We start from the raw sequence: 9,143 nt of genomic DNA on the forward strand, positions 1-9,143 counted from the left end.
AATTGGAGCTGTAGCCACCGGCCTACGCTCAGCCACAGCAACGCAGGATCCGAGCCACGTCTGCAACCTACACCACAGCTCACGGCAACGCTGGATCGTTAACCCACTGAGCAAGGGCAGGGACCAAACCCGCAACCTCATGGTTCCTAGTCAGATTCGTTAACCACTGCGCCACGACGGGAACTCCTGTTTTTGTTTCTTTATTAAAAACACAAAAGCCAAATAAGCCACTGAATGTTACAAAACAAAACAATGGTTAATCTGTGATGTCTAGAACTATGAAGAAGACATATTTAACTCCCCATGGAGAAGTAATTCCTTATTAAATCAGGCCTTAGGTGACTCAGAGAAGACAATGATTATTGAACAGCCAACCTGGACCAAACCATCCAGTGTTCTCTTCCATTTTTACTAATCCATAGGGCTTCAACCTGTATCAATAAATAACAGTTTAGAGCAGAAAAGCAAGGATTACTGGGTACTTTCTGCCCGTTAAGTGATTCTGCCCTGGTCTTAGATAATGGTTAACTACCATAAAAACTATTTTCTCAACGGTGGCAAAGGGCGTTGGGAAACCTTACTTTGAATATAATGTTTAAAAAAATTAAACTAAGTAAATAAGTGACTTGCCCGGGGGTTTGGAATGAGTCAATAGCAGCTCTGAAAATCATGAGCATGGCTTTTCTCCTGGAGTTTTAAATCCTAACTAGAGCATAGAGGCTGGGTAATCAGAAAGCAAATCCAGCCCACACTACAGGATTTTTTTATCAGCTTTCGGTAATATCACTTTTCCCACCCACTTCGGATTTATGACTTCTCTGTCCTGGAATATGATCTAGAATGTTCTAAAAAATAGCCAGAGAGCTTAACTAACCTTATTTTAATTTCCAAAAGATTTTTTTTTCTCCAATTTCATTACAGCTTTTAGGAAAAAACTATACCAAGTATAGTCATACCACCAGCCTCTTTGCAATTCAGCACACACTGTAATTAAGAAAGCAGTATCACAGCCCTGGGTTAACTTGGGTAGCTTGCCTATTGTCCCATAGCTACATGTGATCATAAATATGGTGAAACCAACAGGGAGGAAATAACTTTTTAAAATTGAGGGCTATAAAATAAAAAATAAATAAGCTATTTTATTTAGCTAGGTTGGTTGGCTACAGGGTGATGGTCTAAAAGGGTCTTTTAATACAATGGGTAGAAATTGTCTCCTTCAAAAGTGGAATCAAGTTGCTTTACACTTTTTTGGTGAGATACCCTAATCATGGAGGGAAGAAAATCATTCTTCATAGTCACCTACTCAACTTTTTAAGGTTATTGATTTTCTCCATGGATGAAAGAACTTGTTGCATCCTTATGAGGGCCAGGCTACCATTACTGGGTAGTGTGCGGACAACCAAGTCAAAGGACAAATGGGGAAACTGATGGTGCAGCATCTGAATGTGCTACACAGAGTCTTTGTGAAAAAGAATGCAAATTACAAATCAATTATTTAATATTGCTTTAAATTTTGCTTTGTTTTTTAGGCCCACACCTATGGCATATGTAAGTTCCCAGGCTAGGGGTCAAATTACAGCTGTAGCTGCTGGCCTATGCCACAGGAATAGCAACACCAGATCCGAGACACATCCGCAAACTATGCAGCAGCTTGCAGCAACACCAGATCCTTAACCCACTGAGTGAGGCCAGGGATCAAACTTGCATCCTCTTGGACATTATGTCAGGTTCTTAACCTGCTGAGCCACAACAGAAAATCCATAACATTGCTTTAAATTAAAAATAGAAAAAGGGAGTTCCCATCGTGGCGCAGTGGTTAACGAATCTGACTAGGAACCATGAGGTTGCGGGTTCGGTCCCTGCCCTTGCTCAGTGGGTTAACGATCCAGCGTTGCCGTGAGCTGTGGTGTAGGTTGCAGATGCGGCTCGGATCCTGCGTTGCTGTGGCTGAGCGTAGGCCGGTGGCTACAGCTCCGATTCAACCCCTAGCCTGGGAACCTCCATATGCCACGGGAGCGGCCCAAGAAACAGGAACAACAACAACAACAAAAAAGACAAAAGACAAAAAAAAAGAAAAAAAGAAAAAGCCATCCTCAAATTATCAGCAGGTTCATTTTCAAAGTCAGATGTGTGGAGTTTGGACATCTTTGTCCCCCAACAGTATACTTGCTAGGGAAAAAGGCAGAAATAATACTGTGGAGACATTTCAAAAATTTAAAGTTACTCACTCATTCAACCAATACAAGCAGACCTCAGAGACTTTTAGGGTTTGGTTCCAGATGATTACAATAAAGCGAATACCACAATAAAGCAAGTCACATGAATTTCTTGGTTTTCCAGCACATGTAAAAGTTATATTGACACTATAGTCTACTAAATGTGCAATAGCATTATGAATAAAAAAAAAAAGAGTGTAGCCAATTTAAAAAATACTTTGCTGCTAAAGAGAGCTAACCATCACCTCAGCCGTTCGCAAGTTCTAGTAGTAACATCAAAGATCACGGGTCACAGGTCACTGTAACAAATACAATGGAGAAACACTTTGAAATATTGAGAGAGTTATAAAAATGTGACACAGAGATGCAAAGTGAGCAATGTTTTTGGAAAAGTGGTGCTGATTACTTGCTTGATGCAAGGTTGCCACAAACCTTCCATTTGTAAAAAAAACCCCAAACACCCCACAGTACCTACAAAATGCACTAACATGAAGCACCATAAAATGAGGTCTGCCTATCTGCAATGGGCCAAGTTCTGTGCTGGGCATGGGGATAGAGCCCTGACATCATCCTACTCATCTACTGTCTCTGTTATGACATCCAGTGTGGCTGCTTCTTCCAGCTGGAGGTCCACGTGTCAAGACAGCTGGTTAACTGGTGACCCCTGGGGTTTAGCACTAGGGGCCACCTTGTATGGCTGTGTGAGTAGGTTTGGGTTTCCTAACAGAGAGTGTGATGCAGGTGGAGGCATCAGGGTATCTGCAGCTGGGACAGTGAGAGAAGAGGAAGGACCAAGGGCAGGAATGATCACAACTGGAAAGGGTGCCCAGGGAGTGGGAAGAGGAGGAGCTGAGTTAACTAGGTTTAGGGGAGATGTGGGTGATAGAGGTGCTCTCAGGAGGGGTTCAGCAGGCATTGCTGGAGGTGGATGTTGTGGGGAAATGGAGCAGGGGAAAGACTACAGCAGTCTGAGGCCCTTAGAGCCTTCAGTTTGAGATGGGGATTCCATAAGGAGGGTGGAGGCCAGGTCCCAGAAGGGCTTGGAAATTTCCTACACTGCTTAGGAGAAAATTCAAACCCTTGTCCTGGCTCACAGAACATATAAAATAACCTGAGCACTCCTGTGGGTGCAGCATCAGTTCAGCCTTCTGGTCCCTTTGTGAACTCTCTCCCAACATGCTCTGCCTTTGTCCTCAAACACACGGGGCTCTGTCCTTCCTCCTTCTACCTAGAATCACCTCCTCTTGCCCCTTACATCCAACCACCCTAGAGAAGGAAGGACTGGCCTATCATGCTCTGTCTCTATCTCAGTACCTTGCTTTTTGTTCCCATCACAGCATTTCTGTCTGCTTGTTTTCCCTCTGTCTCTCTCACTAGATCATCAGTCCCACTACAGCAGTTTCCCATTTTCTACTGCATCCCTAATGCCTAGTGCCTGGCACTTTGCAGGTGCTTGATAAAGATTTGTTGAATCAATTAAAGAGGGAATGAGTAATAAAGAGTCAATATCTGGTCCTTGTTCATACATCAGAACCTGGTCATTCCCTATTGAAAGCTTCATAAAATCTTTGTGACCAACTGACTGAGGACCTGCAGCTCATTACTAATTTTCCTGTGCTAAGGAGATGAACTTGGGTATCATTCCCCAGCTGATCTCAATAAAAGTTTTTAAAATCCAAATATGCATTAAAATGGCCCAAATCCCTGCTCTGGGTCAAACATCCATGGGGTGGGCAGCTCTACAAAGGCCAAAAAGGTCCAAGCACAGCTTGTCCATGGCAGTGTGACAAGGAAATAAAACAGCTGTTCTTGCAGGCAAAACAGAGTTTGTTGGACTGCTCTAAAAGACACTGTAGAATGTCATGATTCTAAAGAGTTAAAAAAGAAAGGCCCAATTGGGAGACATTGTTCTATAATGTCTTGCTTTTCCCCTCCTTCCTTCCCTCTCTCCACCCAACTATTATTTTGTTCCTCCATTCCATCATAGATTTATTCATGCATCAACTGTCTTCAGTGTTGTAGATACAGTGCTAAATGCTAGGGAAAACTCTGGTGAACACACTTTCTGAGCTCAAACAGCTGATATGGCATAGACAAGGAAACAGGCAACAATAAAGGGAGTGCTAACTACTTAAGCAGAGTATTTTCAGGGTGATATGAAGGCTGAGAGGAGGGCCGTTAGACTCAGTCATTTGAGGGGAGGTGTGATCAGCAAGGCCTTCTGAAAGGACGTGACATCTTGATTGAGGCCTGAAGGATGAACAAGGGTCAGTGAAGTGAGGGAAGGAGCAGGGCAGCCTTGTTGTGATGCAGAGGTACCAGGGAGGAAAGAGAGTATCCTGGGTAAAGTTTAAAAAAAAAAAAACACTTGCAAGACCCAGGAGATTTACTCCTTATTAAAGCTAAGAGATACATAACTTACATACTCACAATTCAAACTTGATCAAAAGACCTCTGCAGTTCTAAGTAAATTCATATATTAGATTATAATACTATTAATAAGTTTTTATGACAGTAATTTTCAAAATAATTTCAAAGTCATATTTGTTTAAACTCAGCCTCATGAGTATAATAATTCTTAAAGTGAGTAAAAAGTGAGCAGTGAAAAGCTAAATAACTAGCCCAAAGTTGGTGGGTGATCTTAAAAGCCCAACACTGATACAGAGACTAAGCTGAAGTGCTGATTGTCATATGAAACCTCCATCAAGAATCACCTGTACAAAGAGAAGGAACATTTGTTGTAGGTCTAAAATATTCTAGGCGCCATGCCAAATCCCTCACTTAATCCTCTCCATGACCCTTCGGCAAAGGACACCATGCAATTCCCATTTTGCAGATGAGTTCATTGGAGCTGAGAGATTTGAAGTCAATTTCCCAGAGCCACATGTTCAACGGTTTTTGTTTAAAAGACAGTGATTCTAAGGCACAAACAAATGGGACATGAATGTCTGGAAAGAGCATTTTTCTCATCTCCAATTATTTTGCTCTACATCTGAAAGTCCAAGCTCTACCCTTATGTTACGGTGAAGGCACACTGATGCCCCTTTCCCTGCACAGCCAACAGGACTCTCAATGAACAATGATGAAGTGCTTTGTCATCATCAATACTCTCCCCCAATTACATGGCTTAAGATTTGATTGTCAACTAACTGGACCCAAAATTTCATTTTAAGAAGGGAGTGGGAGTAGTCACCAGTAAAGGGAATTCTACTTTCAGGCCAACTGTGCAGAAAGAGGTTGGACAAGCCATTAAAAATAAAAGCGTTCAGGGAGTTCCCATCATGGTGCAGCAGAAGCGAATCTGACTAGCATCCATGAGGACTCAGGTTTGATCCCTGGCCTCACTCAGTGGATCAAGGATCTAGTGTTGCTGTGAGCAGTGGTGTAGGTCTCAGACACGGCTTGGATCTGGTGTTGCTGTGGTTGTGGTATAGGCCGGCAGCTGCAGCTCTGATTCAACCCCTAGCCTGGGAACTTCCATATGTCACAGGTGCAGCCTTAAAATGCAATACATAAATAAATAAATAAATAAATAAATAAATAAATAAATAAATAAAAGCTTTCACATTAGGTGCATGTTGACATGGCAGGCAATTAGAATATAAAGATTCAGAGCATGGGATCCAGAGGTCAGGCTGCTGGGCTTCAAATCCCAGTCTTACTACTTAGCAAATGCATGAACTTGGAAGAATTAACCTGGCTGAGCTGCAAATTTTCTCATCTTTAAGTGAGGATAAAAATTTAATTATGACATCACAGAGTTATGGAACAGGTTAAATGAGGTCTTCCATTTAAAGATACTAGACAAAGGGCTTGGTCCAGAGGTTAATAAACAATGAGATAGATTATTTTTATTATCTTCTACATCAGGGCCAGTGCACTATACAGTGTAGCTTTGGGGAATGGTACTCCCCAGGGTTGTGCAGTGTACAATCTGTGCGACTGTATATAACATCCTTGATGATCATGCTCTTGTGGGTGTGCAGAACTCATTTCCTCAAGGTGGGCACCTGGACTATTTCTCATGAAGAGGAGGGTGCCATTGGCTATGTGCCTGGCATGAAATACGTCTTTCTAACAAAATGGTGGGTATTAATATTGTCCGGGGGGAAGCAAAAGGAAAAAGTGCACACTCAAAAAGCAAACAGCAGATTTGAATTGGTTCCCAAAAATGGCTAAGAAGAAGAGAACTTCCTATAATGGAATGAGGTAGGGGTGGCTTCCAGCATCTGATTCAGTGGGCTCTCAGACTATGCTCTGCCATCTCACTGCTGTATCACGTCAAGGTGTCACCAGATAAGGGGAAGAACGTCGAGACACATGCCTGCACAAAGCACGCATCTGGTAAAACAAGAGCAGAGTAAGTGGGTGCAAGGGAGGTGGGAGCCAGAACAGAGGTGAAGCCTGATTGAGGGGAGCCTGAAGGGTGCTTTACTATCAAGTACTGCTTACAAGGACATGTTGGATCAAGAAAGTAGGGGCAATGAATAATTATACCAGGACTGCCCCAGGCAGAATGAATAGGACTGCCCCAGGTAAATAGGACAACTGGTCACTCTTTTCCTGATTTGGCTAAGAAGGTGGTTGCCCTTCTGCTGGCAACATCATTCCCTTGAAGCCTTGTGGCTGTGAGGACATTCTGAGAGGAACACCAGCATGATTTTCAAATGAGGAAAAGAGGCTTTCTTTTTTCTTCTTTAGTGCTGCACTCTCAGCATATGGAAGTTTCTGGGCTATGGGTCTAATTGGAACTGCAGCTGCCGGCCTATGTCACAGCCAAAGCAACACTGGAGCTGAGCTGCATCTTTGACCTACATTGTACCTCATGGCCAGACCCTTAACCCACTGAGTGAGGCCAGGGATCAAACCCACATCCTCATAGGTACTAGTAAGGTTCTTAACCTGCTGAGCCACAACAGGAACTGCAGGAAAATACACTTTGGATGAACCTTCTCCCTTCCCCATCCAGTTGCCCTGAGCCTCCCTATGGCCAATTCATTGTCACTTGGGAGTCTCCCACAGTGCTCCCACCTCCCTCATCACCCAGGTCCATCAGCTTCAAACTCTCCACTTGGGGTCAGGCAGATGAGAAAGCACATTGGTAGGAGGGTAACTACCAGAAAATGCTTTTCTTGTTGCTTAAAGACTGTTTTCTCTTTGGGAGGATAGTTGACCTCTGGTCAACTTCTAAATTTAGCCACAGACCAGGCTATTTTAGGACGTCTTCTGTTCATATAGGGAGCCTGAGAGCAATATTAGAAGAAGGATTCAGAAAGCTCCACCTGCAGGACCCATGCAAACATGATAGTTTCTAGGCCCATTTTGGATGATCAGAGGAGAGGTTTTCCTTAGCACACATTTGGCAAGGTTTCTAGTCCTTGGAATTCATAAGGAATTTTCAATGGAGATTACATTTTCCAAGCTGGCTCTAGCATTTTCAAAAGTTGGCTAAAGCATGAGCTGTCAGTTTAGAGTCATTTCTGAACACTCTCTTACTTTGCGTCCCTTGGAGCAGTCACATGGGCTGAGTTTGGCAGAACTTGAAGAGAGAGAGTAGGTAGTAGGTCTGAGGCAAGAATTACAAAGACAATCAAGAGGTAACACACAGGCAGGCAGAGATGAAGAAACTTCTTCTTCCTTCTCTATCTGACGCTGTCAATCCCCAAACCACTGTCTTATTTCTAATTTTCTCAGGACAACTTTGCCTAGTTATCATTATTTCAATTTTACAGATGGCAAATACAAAGCACAGAAAATTAAGCTTCCTTGTTCTAAGTCACATAACTGCTGACTTAGAACAGAGCTGGGAGTCTGCATCCCCACAAGGGTTAAGAGTGCAGTTGTAAATAAATAAATGTGGGTTGTGAAAAAAAATTGCAGTTGTAAGAAAACAAATTCCATTTAAAACTGCATCAAAAAGAATAAAATACCTAGGAATAAATTTAACTAAGGAGGCAAAAGATCTGTATGTTAAAAACTGTAAGATGTTGATCAAAGAAATTGAAAACAGAAATAAATGGAAAGATACTCCATGCCCATAAACTAGAAAATTTAACATTGTTAAAAGTGTCCATACTACCCACAGCACCACATGCAAAAGTGAAACCGGACCCCTATCTTACACCATACCCCAAATTAACTCAAAATGGATTAAGAACTTGAATGTAAGACCTGAAACCATAAAACTCCTAAACTCCTTGACATCGGTTTTGGCAATGATTTTTTTTGTTTTGAATTTAATGCCAAAAGCAAAGGCAATAAAAGCAAAAATAAACTCAAAAGTAAACATTTTGAGCAAACTCAAAATGGGCAAAGGACTTGAATAGCCGTTTCTCAAAAGAAGACAGACAAATGGCCCATAGATATATGGAAAGGTGCTCAATATCACTAATCATCAGGTAAATGCATGTCAAAACCACAATGAGATGTCAACTCATACCTGTTGAAATGGCTATCATCAAAAAGACAAGAAATGACAAATATTGGTAAGGATGTGGAGAAAAAAGAACCCTCCATACACTGGGGGTAGGTATGTAAATTGCGGTAGCCACAATGGAAAACAGTACAGAGAGGGTCCTCAAAAAGTACCACACGATCCAGAAATTCCACTTCTGGGTATTTATCTGAAGGAAACAGAATCACTAGCTCAGAAAGATATATATGCAGCATTATTTACAACAGCCAAGATATGGAAACATCCTAAGTGTCCAATGATGGATGAATAGATAAAGGAAATGTAATAGAAAGGAAAAAAATGAATATAATTCAGCCATAAAAAGAAGGAAATCCTGCCATCTGCCACAACGTGGGACTTTTATGCTAAGTGACATAAACAGACAAAGACAATATAGTTTCATTTATATGTGGAATCGGAAAAAAAATGAACTTAAAGAGAACAAATTCATGGCTGCCAGAAGTGGGGGCAGG

The 9,143-nt window shown here is 42.0% G+C and overlaps 1 protein-coding gene across 1 annotated transcript in view; it reads right to left on the reverse strand.

The window, feature by feature from the left end:
• The window catches only part of ADAMTS9 (ADAM metallopeptidase with thrombospondin type 1 motif 9), a 174,109-nt gene that overhangs the window by 31,688 nt on the left and 133,278 nt on the right, over positions 1-9,143 (reverse strand). The gene's annotated exons all lie outside the window — the stretch shown is intronic.

The sequence above is a fragment of the Phacochoerus africanus genome, chromosome 1 (assembly GCF_016906955.1).
Source record: "Phacochoerus africanus isolate WHEZ1 chromosome 1, ROS_Pafr_v1, whole genome shotgun sequence".
NCBI lineage: Eukaryota > Metazoa > Chordata > Mammalia > Artiodactyla > Suidae > Phacochoerus > Phacochoerus africanus.